Source organism: Gymnoscopelus microlampas, assembly GCF_963454915.1.
Source record: "Gymnoscopelus microlampas genome assembly, chromosome: 15".
Lineage (NCBI taxonomy): Eukaryota > Metazoa > Chordata > Actinopteri > Myctophiformes > Myctophidae > Gymnoscopelus > Gymnoscopelus microlampas.
Genome location: NC_139952.1, coordinates 26934355 through 26950101, shown reverse-complemented (window position 1 = coordinate 26950101; position 15747 = coordinate 26934355). Strand labels below are relative to the sequence as shown.

The 15747-nt window shown below is 42.4% G+C and overlaps 1 protein-coding gene across 4 annotated transcripts in view; it reads right to left on the bottom strand.

Moving 5' to 3' along the window:
• atxn1a (ataxin 1a) overlaps positions 1–15486 on the bottom strand; it is a 142577-nt gene extending 127091 nt beyond the window's left edge. For 3 of the 4 annotated variants that reach the window (XM_084079900.1, XM_084079901.1, XM_084079898.1), the window contains exon 1: positions 15397–15486. The gene's annotated coding sequence lies outside the window, so the exon portion shown is untranslated. Of the gene's footprint in view, positions 1–8383; positions 8499–15396 lie in introns of all 4 variants that reach the window. The other variant, XM_084079899.1, reaches the window with a different exon arrangement.
• Positions 15487–15747: the final 261 nt, after the last annotated feature.

Sequence of the window (15747 nt, the reverse complement as noted above, 5' to 3'; positions counted from 1 at the left end):
CGATCTCTATTAAAAAATAGCAGCTCTACAAGCTCATATGAGCTTGTATATCTGCCATTTTTGAATAGTCAAAGAAATCTAAAATGACACAGATGTGTTCCCGGATTTAATGGGTTAAATAAGCCACTATTCATGGGAAAGTGCAAGGAATGCCAGCTTTGGTTTTATATGGAAAGGGGGCGGAAGTGGCTCTGGAGGTTGAGTGCCCACTTGGGAAAGGGAAGATTCACAGTTCGATCCCCGACTCCCCCTGAGTCAGTGTCAAAGTGTCCTTGAGCAAGATACTGAACCCCTAACCCCTCCTGATCAGATGAGCAGGTTGGTCTTGCATAGTTTCCTCTGCCATTGGTGTGTGAATTGGTGAATGCAATGCACATTGTAAAGTGCTTTGGATAAAGGCGCTATATAAATGCACCATTTACCATTTCTATTTCCATCAATGAGACACCTGAAGGGCTTTACACATCGGGGGAGTGACTATTCAAAACTGTTCAATGTAGATGATGCCTCATTCATACCAGTATGTACAGGATGTCAAATCAACCTCGTTCCAAAAAAGAAATTGTGTTGCTTTATCACAGCATAATATTTGCGTTCTCAAAATATATTTTTGGGCGAATCAATTGCACAAAGAAATGCCGCTGGTGTGTAAAGACCTTAATAGGGCTGCAACTATAGATTATTTTCTTAGCAATTATTCTACTGATTACTTTTTCAATTAATCGAATAATCGAGAAGCCTGATTTTTTAATCAATTAATCCAATTTATTTTGCACCCCTAGACCTTAAGTTTGAATTATTCAGCCAAAGAAAAGTGTGTATTCAGTTAAAGTGTTATTATTAGTGCATCACAATCAGTTATACATTTTTAGTTGTGTGTGGACCCTAGAGCCATCCTCAGATAAAAACTGAACTCTTCCATATTTATGTGGGACAGTCTAATTTGAGCCACATGTGGTGGCAATCTTGTAGCAGCAAGGCTAGTGGTGCTTAAACACAGAAAAACACACAAACGAGTACAGGAATCAGGGCATAATACACTTACGAGGCATTACAGTACGAACCTTTGCCTCAGGTTTTAAAAGATTAGAAGCAACAACAACAATAATATAAACCCCACAAATCCCTTCTCCGTAGCTGTAAAGGAGGATTGAGCAACATTACTATCCGTAGGACGCAATCATGTGCGCCTGGCAAACACTCGTACAGGACGGAGAAAGCCCTGACCAAAAAGTTTAAGGAGACCTGCATAACCAGCTGGTGCCTTATGCACATTTTCTAAGACTCAGCTAAAAAGGTGATGTTGGGGCGGTTCTAGGGGGGAGTTGTTGCAAGGGCTATAAGAATCTTTAAAGCTGCAATCTGGAACTTATTTTGACCAGTCTGTATGATAGACAATACAATATAACTAACACAACTGCTATGGTTGAAGATGGTCTCCCTACTCTTCCATTGAGAAAGTAGTACTGCATGAAGCTCAAAGTGCAATACCTCCACTGCCCAAGCGGGCGTTCGATCTTAGCTCAGTGGTAGAAATTCCAGCTCTCGCGCGTAAGACGGAAATACAGCACATAAATCTTACGGATTGCGGAGGTCCATCCATGTTTTAGCTGATCATTAATTAATTAATTTGAATTTGAACTGCCCGCTTCACTTTCAACATCACTACCAGATGAAATGGAGAATCTGGGATGTCACTTGGGAACAATTGCTGGTTCATTCATTTGTTTTTTGTCATTTCTAAAGCCAGATTAGCTGACCTGTGAGTTTGTAGACCTGCTAATTTGGCACATGTGAGAGGGAAAAGCATGTCCCTGAACCATTATGTTGCAGGTGAACAGAAAGGAGATGAGAAAGGTTGATACATGCACACGCACACACACACACACACACACACACACAACTATAAAGGTTATGAAGGTGTTCACAGTGACGGAATTGGTGCACAAATGTCTCTTGTAATTTATGCAGCATTAATCATGGCAGTCAAGGCAGGTGAGTCTTATTTTCTCAATAGTCCGGTGCATTTTAATGTGAAGCAGCAAAGCACAAACTCACACTGACTTCATAGCACGCACGCACGCACGCACAGACACACACATACCTTTCCCTGCCGAACATCAACCCACTCTTTCTAAGTGCAAATGGTGTGCGTGAGGAGCCTTTTAAAAGGTATTACTCAACAACACCCCCCCCCCTCCACACACACACACACACACACACACACACACACACACACCCACTTCAATGCAAGGCCTCAGTTAGGTAGTGTGCGTCCTGTCAGCCTGCCAAAGCACTCATCTCTCCATCTCGTAGCGCCAGGCTAGAGGTGGCACAGTGGAGAGCTGTTAGCGGAGCTAATGGCACCACGTCACGTAGCATTAGCCAAGCTGGCTGAGTGACCACCTCCAACGCTCATAAGAGAGGACACACAAGACAATTTTTGCTCCAAGGACTGTTGGTGGTGATCATGCATGCGTGCTTGCGTTTCTACGGTCATTGCCAACCTCCATAGTCAACCCCCCCCCCCCCACACACACACACACACACACACACACACACACAGCGGAAAATAGTGGATCTACAAGCTCTCAACGTGTTGCATCGCAACAGGTTGCATTTTTTCATGTCGACCTTCAGCTGTGCACATCTCTCCCTCTCTCTCTCTCAACATGACACTCTTCTGTACCAAATTCAATAACAATATATTCATTGGATACCTCACCTAAAAGCCTTGACATTGAACTGCACTACTAGTAGTGCAGTTCAATACTGAACATAGTTTTCAAAATATGATATTCCTTTGAGTGAGAAGAACAATTTTCTAGAATGATTCACCTTATAATCACATCAATGTGTTATTTGGTTAAAGAATCAATACAGTAAACAGGAGATCATGGGTTTAAACCCCAGTAGTAACTTTGCTAATACTTTTTTATCTCCCATGATGTATGCAGGCTTTGCTATGCACCTTAATAACAATACTTTAGACCACTTCTGTATTCCTGTTCCTGCACAAGCGTGCAACAAGTGTCATCAGTATTTTTTATTTATGACTGCACCAGCTGGCAATAGTGTGTGCTCAGCAAACCCACAATTGGTGTCTAGTATACCATCTATCACAACTACTTGTGGTATATTGGGTCCTGGCACACAGGAACTGGCTTCACACAAACACTGGCTTCACACGTTCTGTGCATGTCACTGACAATGAAATATAATTTGTAACTTATAAATCGGCTGTCTGGTTTGGTTAACACAATGTTACACAATGTCCTATTTCACTGATATCTGCTGCTAAGCGATGTCTCTTACTTGCACAAGAGACTGTGATACTCTGCCTCAGTGAACATGCACCTTTGTATTTGATATTGTTGACTTATCAGAATTTGACTTTGTTTCTTTCCTCTTTTGTCTCTCTGAATGGTCTAAAGTAAACTGGCCTGCCACACGAGTCACACAACTACACCTTATGTGTCCAAATAAAGGTAATCGAATGCCATGAAAGTGGTCTGTAAAAATTATTCTGCTTATTTTCAATCACAGAGGAAATTACTCAGAAGTTAGATGAGGCTTTAGGTAAAAACAAATAATACAAATGCTTAAACCTCTATATGATGTGGCTTACAGTACATGGGGGGAAGTGGTTTCATTTTGCACTTCCCATGATGACAGACACTAGATTATATGAAACTGTGCAATAAAATGACGACCGTGTGTATTATTTTTAGTCTAGACAATAAAGCTTAGTAATTCCCCATTAGGTCACTTTCATTCTTTTACCACAGGTATTTTCCTTGGCAAGCCCCTGTGGATGGAGAAATACAGTCACAAAAGGCTGTGTGTGTGTGTGTGTGTGTGTGTGTGTGTGTGTGTGTGTGTGTGTGTGTGTGTGTGTGTGTGTGTGTGTGTGTGTGTGTGTGTGTGTGTGTGTGTGTGTGTGTGTGTGTTGAATAAGTGTGAATTATGTATGTGCTTGTGTACTGTATGAGGAAAGTATGCATTAGTTTCAATCAAATATTAGTGTAAACATAAAATGTATGCGTGTGCATCGAAGTGTGTGTGTGTGTGTGTGTGTGTGTGTGTGTGTGTGTGTGTGTGTGTGTGTGTGTGTGTGTGTGTGTGTGTGTGTGTGTGTGTGTGTGTGTGTGTGTGTGTGTATGCGTATCCTGTCAGTTTCTACAGTCCAATATAGAGGTCACGTAACAGCAAACCAGTTTCTCCTATTGTTGAGTATGACAGTGTGGAACAGTGTTGTGGGACAGAGACACTGGAAACGCCTATTAACCTGGTTTAACTGTGTCAGACCCCCTTCCCTCAAACACACACAGCGGTAAAGGTTACCAGCCCACACAAAGGCGAGTGTGCGCACACACACACACACACACACACACACACACACACACACACACACACACACACACACACACACACACACACACACACACACACACACACACACACACACACACGCGCGTACGTTCAGACATGTACGAGACATGTACATGCACATACGTGCATTTTCATACAGTAGCAGCCTACTGATACGTTTGATACATCTAAATTCAGTGAATGGCCCAAAACTTCATGGAAACAATTTAGAAATTAATTTGTTTCCAAAACGGTGGGCGTAGGTTTGTTACAGGTGGTTTTATCCAGTGACCAAGCCCATTCATTTCCCCAGATGTATCAGAAGGCAGAGATCTCTGATCTTTTGGCTATGGATAGAGAGTATTCAATGATGCTCCTGAATACAGAGTATCCTCTGCAGGGATATCCTTAACTTTTCACTCACAGGATCCTAAAACCCACTCCAGCTCTAAAATAATTAAGACTTGGTAGTGAAAGAACAGGAAGATAGAACACACAACACACAACTCAACAGCGAGTCCAAGTAATGCAATTATGGAGGTGTGTGAGACAGATAAGAGAGAGATGGGGGTTGGGGGCAGTCCTCCTATAGCGGTTGTATAAAAATATATAATATATATATACAAAATAACCCTAGGCCTAACATTAATTACTTAGGCTCAGCCTTTTACCCCACCTACTTAGTCCAATCTCTGTCCCCAGGGTTTAACACTTAAAGGAGTACCCATTTTAAACCTTATCTTCGTATAATAATAATTATATAATTGGTCCTCACTAATGCTCATTATAAGATGGCGCCATTTTGGTCTAGTCACTCTGCGTCTCAGAGGTGGGCTGTAGACAGCTGCCTACCAATGATATCATTGGTCGGGATTCCAAGCTAATGGATACTACAGATTTTCGCTTCCAGGAAAGTCAGTTAGCACACTGAAATAGAGCTCAACAGTGCGATGCCGGAAGTGAAAATGCCATTCATTTTCTTCATAGAGGATTATCAGCTATAATGTAGAAACAATCCACTTGCCATAAGCGACAAATGATGCTATACTATATGCTCCTGTAGGAGGCAATCAATCTAGTTTTAAGAAAACATGTTTAATGTCATGGAGAAATACATGTAGCAGCAATATCTCTTATTGGTGTAGCTTGCATTACCATGGAAATCTTACTGCTCCGGGAATGTTACGTACGGTTTTGTTACCACTAGATCAAAAGGTGCGCAGTCACTCTTGAGCTTTATAGAAGCCATTCTTTGAAGTCCTATTTTATACTTTGTCATACGATGGTGTTATGTGGAAACGCGCTGTGAGCTTGTAGATCGGCTATTTTCTCTTCTTATTTTTTTGTGCCTATAATGACATGCCCAAAATAGGGACGGCAGGTTGAAAGTTAAATACACTTCCACTCCCTGCCAGCGAGGCCAAAAACAGCCAGCCAGCCAGTCAGTCATGTATTCAGTGAGCTCGACAGCCAGGCATCCAGTCAAACATCCAGCCAGTCGAGGCTGAACCACAGCCATTCATTCACTTAGATTGCCAGCCAGCCAGACATAGACAGAAAATGCCAGCTGTTCAGCCATGAATCCATCTAAAACAGCCAGCATCTCTTCAAACCACAGCCTTGTAAGAAAGGAAATGGCTTCGTTCAGGATTACTGATATTGTGTGCGATATGGAGTAGTCACTTCCACTGCCTCTCTCCGAGCTTCCGTCTCAAACCAAGTAGGAAATGAAACCCTGAATCATTTTAACGTTTCACTGTGACACATTTTCAGGAAGAAAATAAACAATAAAAACAAAACAAAAAACAAGAACTGAGAATCGAGGAAGGTGTCAAGAATAGAACTTTGAGATGCCACCATTGAATTAAATACAGGGGATTTGTCTGCAGAGAGTGACCTAGCAAACATGAGCAAACATGGCACAAATTCACAGCTGGGCAGAGAATCCCCAGAAACACAATTTCATTGTAGGGATACAGTTACAATGAAATGCACATGATCTTTGGACTGACATGTTGTGGGTAAAGGACACACTCTCTCTCACACTCACACACACACACACACACACACACACACACACACACACACACACACACACACAAGACCCACGTTACCAGGCACTGAGACCTGACATCAGCATCATCAAGTGTAGATGATAGCAGCACAAGGCAAGGTCGTGCCAAGAACGGCAGAGGTTTAGGGTGGGTTTTGGTATTCCATGGATTGTTTGTATCACTGGCCGTTTTCCTGTTATTGAATTCCTCCCTCGATGCATATCCTCCTGGCTCGCACTTAAGTCATTGTTGATACCCACACACGCCCTGTGCTTGCCGCACACCCTGCCATGGCAGCGGGGGTCCTGGCCTGGGGCCGGGGAACTTGAGTACGGAGCGCCCCACAGATAAGGCTGCACACAGATTAAGGATGGCATCTTATCAAGAAGCTGCAAATTGGTATTGTTTGACCACCCTCCAGACTATGTTTTTTCAGTTTTCTAGGTGTGGAATGATGCCAAGATTTCAGACGTTGATACAGATGTGTGACTGATAAATGAACACAGTAACTTATCCATTTGTAACTCAGAGTGTACAAATGTATCCATTTACAGGTACATTTATACACTCTCGGTGTTAGATAATTGCATGAACTAGAAAAAAGTGTCCTGCGGGCTTTTGGTCCCTTCCTAAGTGAAACCCCCCTGTACCCCAGATGGGTACAGGTCTAGTGGGCACCTAAACCCAATTGTGGGCAGTAGTGTACATGATTTTAACATGCACGGTATATCATGATCAGACATAAAAGTTACCCTTCAACTTGTTGTTTATCCCCAAAATGACAATCACAGGTTCTGTAGCAATTCATTTATTTACTTAATAAGTAAGTATAATTTAAAAAATGGTGGGCAGTGCTATTAGAGGCCCACTGGTTATCCTCCCAGATGCCTGGCCTTCTCCCAACTGTGTCATCACCTTTGAGTGTCAACTATATTGATCACGTATTTGTATACATACTGTAGGCACGCAGCAATGTATTTGTAGCTATTTTTGAAAAGCAGAAGTTATTAGCTAATGTGTTATGAATGCAGAATGTTATTTAATGATCAAAACAAAGTTCTTACAAACATTTCTTTGAATGAATAACTTATAGGTTACACAGAGCAGGATAAACAATGTTGTCAGTTATTCCTTCATATCCCACAATAAAAAGATTCACTGCACTTTTCTGAGTTGCCCATGTGCAAGTGAGGCACTAGTGATGGGGATTATCATATGTGGGTCATATGGCTGAGTCCAATACATGTTATTCTCTGTGTGTAGCATAACTTAATTGATGTCTGTTTTGTGAGTAACATGACCGTTTTGTAGTTGTAGGCTATAAACAACACTAGTTCTATTCACTTGGCATGTCGATATGAGTTTGGCTATTCAGTGAAACCTATTAATTACTATTAATACGTTTTGATGGCCAACGGCTTCCTTGGGCTCGGTGGGAACTGGTAATGGGTGCCTCACAAAGTCCAACCCTTGTCTGCGCTGTTAGTCGGTAATATGCGTCACGGCACTACTGTGATGTAATTTGTGTCACGGTACAGTAGTGCGCTACTGGGCAAAATATGGGGCAAAGAACAAATACAAATGTTTACTGAACAATTAAAAGTACACGGTCTGAAGGCTACAGCCATGATCGCTTTTTAGGTAGAATGTGTAGGCATTTGGACACAAGGTCTGCCAGAACGTTACACAAACAAACATAACATCCAATTCTCCTGCTCTTGAATTGGATCTCTTTCTTTCCTTCTCTCTCTCTCAATCTCTCCAACCTCACTTCACACTGTGTGTGTGTGTGTGTGTGTGTGTGTGTGTGTGTGTGTGTGTGTGTGTGTGTGTGTGTGTGTGTGTGTGTGTGTGTGTGTGTGTGTGTGTGTGTGTGTGTGTGTGTGTGTGTGTGTGTGTGTCTTTTTCTCTCTCTCTGGCTTTGTCCCAGACTGTCAGCTTGTCTCAGTGTCCCTGACCTGTCACTGTAGGAGAAGACAGGAGGATGCAGGATCTGTCTGACTGGCAGTCAGTGTCAACTCCTCCCTGTAATCCTCTCCTGGCACTGATAAGGATAAGGGACTGGCACACTGTCTGGAGAGGAGCGAGATATACAGGAGAAGACAAAAACAAGAGGAGTCGGGAGACAGAGAATCCACCAATTCAGCAACAAAGTCAACAACTTCATCATCACTGAGGAAGAGTGGAAGGAGCTTATAGCCATTGTTCTATTAGACAGAGTAAAATCCCCAGTGCTTATTGGAATCTTGGTTAAAAAAATTACACTCAGGGTTAAAATGACACAGAGGATTTTACAGTGTAATATCATTACAGTATAGGCTACACTTTGATGTCCTTCCTATAAACAGCCCAGTCTTTTAAAGTAAAAACTCTCACTTGTTAAAGTCAGCCCTCAACAGGACTCCGCTAACAACAACAACCTGGTTCTGCTGCTCTGATCATTGTCAGATATGAATCAGAAAGATAAATCAGGAGAGAAAACTGATAAACTATTAGACAGACAGCCAGACAGACCTTTATTGCTCCCATGAGGGAAATGTAATTGCCATGTCAGTTACAGCAGTCATACAACAGACAAAAAGAACAGAAATGACAACAAGCAGGAATGGAAGATACAGAGACACGTTTGTCATTTAGTCATTCATCTACAGGGGATAAGAGTTGCAAGAACATCAAGAGTCACATTGGTCATTAGACCAATCTCAATGGGCTTTTTACACAAAAAGTATACATGGCTATGGCCGTTTTTAGCCCAAGGAGTGGTTTTGGTGCAAAACAAATGATTGCAATGGATTCAGAATCATAAAAACACCCTAGTTTGACCCCTCACATGCTACTTAAAACAGAATTAAATTTGGATTTTGTTTTTGGATTTTTTTTAACCAAGGTTATGGTGGGTACCCCAACTTTAAGGAGCTGTCAAAAATTCTCCTAGGGATACTGAATTTCAGTCTTTGTGAGATGTGTTACTAGACACCTTTACAAACACATTGGTGAAGATTTTTTTTGGTAAGGAATTTATTCCAAGATTGGAAAATATTCTGCTAATATCCCCTGACTATTAGCCATGATAGCCGTGAATACTTCGAATGATTACCTGCAAACTGTAAGTGCATAAAGTCTCTTTTCTCAACATATGTGATGGTGAATGATGCATTGCGGGTGATGTTTGATGTTTGATTTTTATTTTCTTTCAAATGTATTTATCCAGGGTAGTTTCACTGAGAATGAATGCCCTGCTTCACACTCACACATTACACAAGCTTGCAAGGCACTGTGACGTGCTGCCAACTCGCAGATCAGTTATTTTTGGCATGGGACACACCATCATACAGCTAAGCATAAATTAAGCAATAAGCATCAGTCATTCTGTATCCAGTGTACTGTGGTACAGCAGTCACTGCAGGCATCTCTAAGGACAGCCATGAGGGGGAGCCTACCAGCCCTGAAGTGAAATCCCCACCAACACCAATCCAATCGGACGAACATAGGGCTGAATGAACTCTCCCAAACCAGTTTCAACCCTTTTCACATGGTCATTGAGCCATGCAGCAGCTTATTGATCCAACACTGGTACACTAGTTTGTAGAGTGACCCAGAGTCCTCTGTCTATCTCTCTCACTCGGTCTTTCATTCACATGCTGCTAGGCCATTCAGAAGATCAATATTGATTACAGGTCACTTCAAAAATAAACGCTGCGATGCAGCATCACAAATTCCCACACATGCACCCTGATACATAAGAGCTTAACATAAACACAGACACAAACCGTGGTTCCTAAGTCAAAAGTAAAAAAATAAAAATGCATACAAAAAACATGATTGAGATTCATTGGTTTGTGAAACAGAGCTACACACTGTGCACATTGGTGTATTAACACACTGTACTATACGATGCACTACAATAAAGAATCGTTGTAGACTTTAACATTCCACATTGGAATAAATACATTTCCATAGCTTTCTTTGAACTGCACATTCTGTGAACTCAGAGTGACATTTCAAGTGGCTGCTATGGCGACGCGGTTGCGCTCAGCTTGATGCTTACAGCGTTCAATTCAATACGACACATAAAGACATCTATGCAAGTCTCAAGGAGAGGCCGTCCATAGGCCGGCACAGCAGGCACTAGGGAGAGCGCACACATCCTGTATGCAACTCCCTCTGTCACACACACACACACACTCTCTTTCACACCAGCCAGAGAAACTCTAATTGATCACATTTGTGTGTGTGTGTGTGTGTGTGTGTGTGTGTGTGTGTGTGTGTGTGTGTGTGTGTGTGTGTGTGTGTGTGTGTGTGTGTGTGTGTGTGTGTGTGTGTGTGTGTGTGTGTGTGTGTGTGTGTGTGTGTGTGTGTGTGTGCGTGCGTGCGTGCGTGTGTGTGTGTGTGCGCTTTCCTGTACATGCACCTACAGCGATCATGAATAGAGGCGGATGAAAGGGAAAGTTGAAAAGGTCTGAGCGAACCGCATCGTTCGACCCAAGATCTCAATCTGCTTGATCTGAATCTCTAACTCCCCCCCCCACATATCACACACACACACACACACACACACACATTTTCTCACATAGTAACGCTCTCTCATCTTCCCTCCTTCGACTTCTCTTTCATCCATGCCCCCCCCTTCCATGTTCAGTCTCCATCATTCATTCCCACACTCACATCTCGGTCCATTTATGTCAACCAGTCTTTCTGTCTGTCTGTCCGTCCATCATTTCACCACAATAGAACTTCAAAGTCACACCTCAGTATCTCACCAGTTAGAGAGTCCAGGCCACCACATAATCACTATTGAATTTTTCATATTGTTGTTCGGACCCCCCACGGCAAGAGCATATCCCCTTTACCAGATGTGAAAGATGTGAAATTAAACACACACATCATGAGCATTTCTCATTTCAGCATACACACAAAGTTGCATGTCACAAGAGACTGTCTCTCTTTAGCCCTGTCTCTACTAACTAGAGCTGAGAAAAGAGAGAGAGAGAGAGAGAGAGTGAGAGGACAATCGATGTGTTAAGCAACGTGGCTTGGCATGGTGCACGTGCTGCCAACTTGTGTGTGTGTGTGTGTGTGTGTGTGTGTGCGTGCGTGCGTGCGTGCGTGCGTGCGTGCGTGCGTGCGTGCGTGTGTGCGTGCGTGTGTGAGAAATCGTCTGTGTCGGTCTATTAATCTCTGTTTGAGGACAAAGTGAGCAGAGAGCGTGACTGCATGACATGTGAATACACATTTAAAGTGTGTGTGTGTGTGTGTGTGTGTGTGTGTGTGTGTGTGTGTGTGTGTGTGTGTGTGTGTGTGTGTGTGTGTGTGTGTGTGTGTGTGTGTGTGTGTGTGTACTTTGTAAATACACATCCTTACATGTGTACAGACGTGCGGGCCATAAGTACTACAGTAAGCAAAGGTTGAGACCGATCCCAGGTCACCACCACCCATTTTTGTCTCTCTCTCTCACACATACACCTATTTCTCCCATTGGTCAGTCCACTGGCTCCTCCCCCTGAATCATACAACCTGTACCTGCATGTAGGGGGCATGGTCAACATTATGTCACTCCGTAGCTCATCTGTGAAAGCCCCACCCACAAAGTACCTGGAAATCTCTTTATCTCCATGAAAATGACCTGAAATTAATCTCACTCCAACTCTTTTCCCCACACAGAGGTTGATAGCCAGAGATTAGGAAAGCAAGAGAGAACGATACGGAAAGAGAGAGAAGGAATTAGAAAGGCTGCAAAACGTCTGCTCTGCATGCAAACCTACGTACATATGTACATTTGAAATGAATACATACTGCAGTGCACACACACCGCCAGCACTCAGTAACCCTAACTCCCTGGATACGTGTATGCAGATGTGTGCATCTTCGTGCACTTGTCTGTGTGCACAAATGGCAGTGACAAATGAGCCGAGCTCATCCAAATGGCTTGTGATTAGGACACAGTGGCCCCTAATTGCCCCTCATTAGCATTTGAAAGTGAGTGGCACATAGGATCAAAGGCTAGGGGGAAATAGCAATCACATGTTTTGGTAGGTTTGTATTAATATAATAATAATTATTACATTTAAAAGTACTGGTATTTCATTTTATTTTTTTAAAAGCTTTTCAAGGGAAGAGATATTACATTATATCACTATGCACTATGCAAACAGTTCACACAAAGTCCCACAATAACTTACAAAAGTGTATCTTTTCAGTACATAGATTATCCGTCAGTGGTCATTAATGTACTCATGTACTCTATAGTTTGCCTGCTAGCAATAGTAACAGTCTCTTCCTCTGATCTGGTGGTCCTGTGGTTGCAAATCAACCCAGGCCGCTTCTTAACCCCCTCACCAGACCCCGGGTTCGCACAGACATTAAAGGACAGGAAAGACCATGACGTATATTAACACAATAACTTTAAAACAATACAATGAAAAGAAGACCAAAACAAATCATAATGATGTTGTTGGATACCCTCTAAACCTGCTTATGGAAAAGTACTGGTATTATTAATAGTGGTACCATTAACGGAGAGCTGGGCAATATGGACAGAATCAAATGTCACAATATTTTTTAGCAATTACCACGATATCCATACTGTGACAACAATATTGTGGGGATGATTATAGGCGCTTACACAAAATATGTATACAAAATATTTTTTAACAAATAATCATCAGTAATGCCTACCGTATATAATAACTAAGTGGGTAAGGCAAATAATAGAACAGTAGTCAGAAGTTCCGAAAATGACCAAGAACAGTAAAGACAACACTTCCAATGCAATATCACAATATTCTGAATTATGATATCTAAAGTCTCATATCACAAATCCTGATCCAATATCAATATAATATTTATATACTGTATTGGCAGCCCTAACGGCATCATTTCAACTGGCACTGTTGCCTTGTGACAATGGCATCAAATTAAATTTGAGGACGGAGTCTCTCCTTTTATCCAGGGGACAGAGAGTCGCCCGTTGGTGAATCTATTGATACAGAAGGCCGTTACACAAAAAGCAACCGTCAAAGATGGATGAGAATGGTCCTTCCTTGTGTTGTTAAAAGATCTGAATATTTACAAAATACTGAATACTTTGAGTGTTCATGCAAAGTCCATAACAGAGGGCTATTTGCCCAAGAGGCTAATGTTTAAATATGAAGTGTAGTGTTGTGCCGGTAAGCACAGCTGAACTCATGCCACAAGAACAGCTTTAATGGTCGAGTGGATCACTTCAAAATAAATGCAATCAAAAGCACGGTCCATCCAGATTAAACCTGACTTTGCCCATTCTAGACAAACATGAAAACACAACACCTGTGCCAAGTGAAAACTCTTGGTTTGAGGAGGCACGCAGCGTGGCCTACATACAGTATACAGTATTATGCTTGGTTGACGGGCAGCTTCTGGCCAAATCCTCTGTCAGGTTCATGAGAAGAAAGAACAGTGTGATCCAGTCCTTGACAACTATGGCATATGGCCAAAACAAACAGGCTAACCACAAAGCTATATCACCCAGAAACCAATGTATGGAGAGACAATCGACAAAACATCATCATATCGTATCATATTTTGGCCCAAGTCATCTCATTTAGATATTATTTATAGCCAGGCCACAACCAGGTTTTTGTCTGTTCACAAATATATGACATATGGCTCCTGTCCCAACATCAACATGCTTGGGCATCATAATCAACAAGTATTGCTGTCCCGCAGGCAGACATGTACAAATTGCATAATTTAATAACAATGTGTGCTGTCTAATATGTAATAGCACATTTGCATATAGGCACATGGACTCATTGCATGTGAATATTCACAGCTAATCCAGTGATAGCAAAATTTGCCCATGATTGATGGGGCAAACATTATACAGTAGCTTACGAAGACACCATGTGAATGTCAAACTACTGTATGGGTCTGAGCATATTGGCCGTTGAAGCCCTTCTGCACAGCAAAATCCTCATGTTAATAAAACTCAAGAGTGCAAATGGAACCAAATGGACCTTTATGGGAGAGTAACTCTGGAGAGTGTACAAATTGAACCCAACTGGACCCCTAACAGTCCATTGGTTCCATTTTGCACTCCCAGAGTTAAATTGACGCCCAGCATTTTCACAGTGTACTACTGACTGACTGTAAACAGAGTAAAAATAGGCTGCTATCGCAGGCTTCCCCTACAGTCCCGTTATATAATGATCCAAGCTCGGATGAATGACATCACGGTGTAGTCCAGCAATCACAAACCCCCGTGTCCTTTACAATGAATCCCCCCACCCCCACGCCCACCCCCGCCCCGCAGTGTGTAGTACTATAGCATCTATAACACAATTAAAGGCGGTGAAGACGCGGGGGGAAAGTCCTGGGTTTTTATTTTTTGTCAAAAGGTGGGACTGTGATCAGCAGTTTTCTGTCTTTTCTTGTCTACCAGAGAACCTCCACCACTTCCGCGGTTGAGAGAAGGGAAAAAAGGGGGCAAGCCTCGCTTTGACAGCTCCTGTCATGTCAGTACAACAGTTGAAACAGTTTAACACCAGAGTGCTGTTGTCACCATAGATAATTAGGTGTCAATAAGAAATTATTCTACGAGGAGAAAATGTTTGGAGTGGCGCAGTTACTTACTGGAGCCCGAGCCAAAGCTCCGCTCCCTTCTTTCTGTCCCACTTAACACTACTTTTGCGTTTTCACTTCGACATGACAAGTGTCAGAACCCGACCTCCACACAGCATTTGGGTCTTTCGAGCACAAATACAAAAAATGTCAGACTGTAAAAGTAAACATTTTCAAAAGGCTTGCTTTAGTTTGGGACGATATAAAGCAAGCGCGTCTGCGCGACCCTGCCTAGTTGTTTCTCTTCTCAGCCATTTTCTCTCCAACTGCAACACACAGCTCCAAAGAGTGCATTCATAACATTACACATGGCACTTGGTTAAAAGTAGAAAAAAGCAATGTCAGTTTAGAGAAACGAGCGTGTGTTACTTACTGTGCTGGTGTAATGGGGCTGGTGAGAGAGTGTGAGTCTCTCTCCTGCTTTCAGCTCCAGCGCCGCTGACGGAGGACAGTCTCCCCTCGTAATAATGTCTGGCAGTGTTGCCAGGTTTTGAGAGAGAAACAAGAAACCAGGTCTAGGAAAACAAGCCCAAAAGAAGCGACTATGGTGGGCCCATAGGGGGTGGGCCACATGAGCACTTATTAAAACCTATAATGCGTTGGCTATTTTTAAAAACTCTTGAAATAAAATGTGGAATATTTGGAATATTTTTTGAAATATTCTAACAACACAAATACTCCCTGGCCACAAAACATTTTCATTAAAATATTTGATAACCACTGG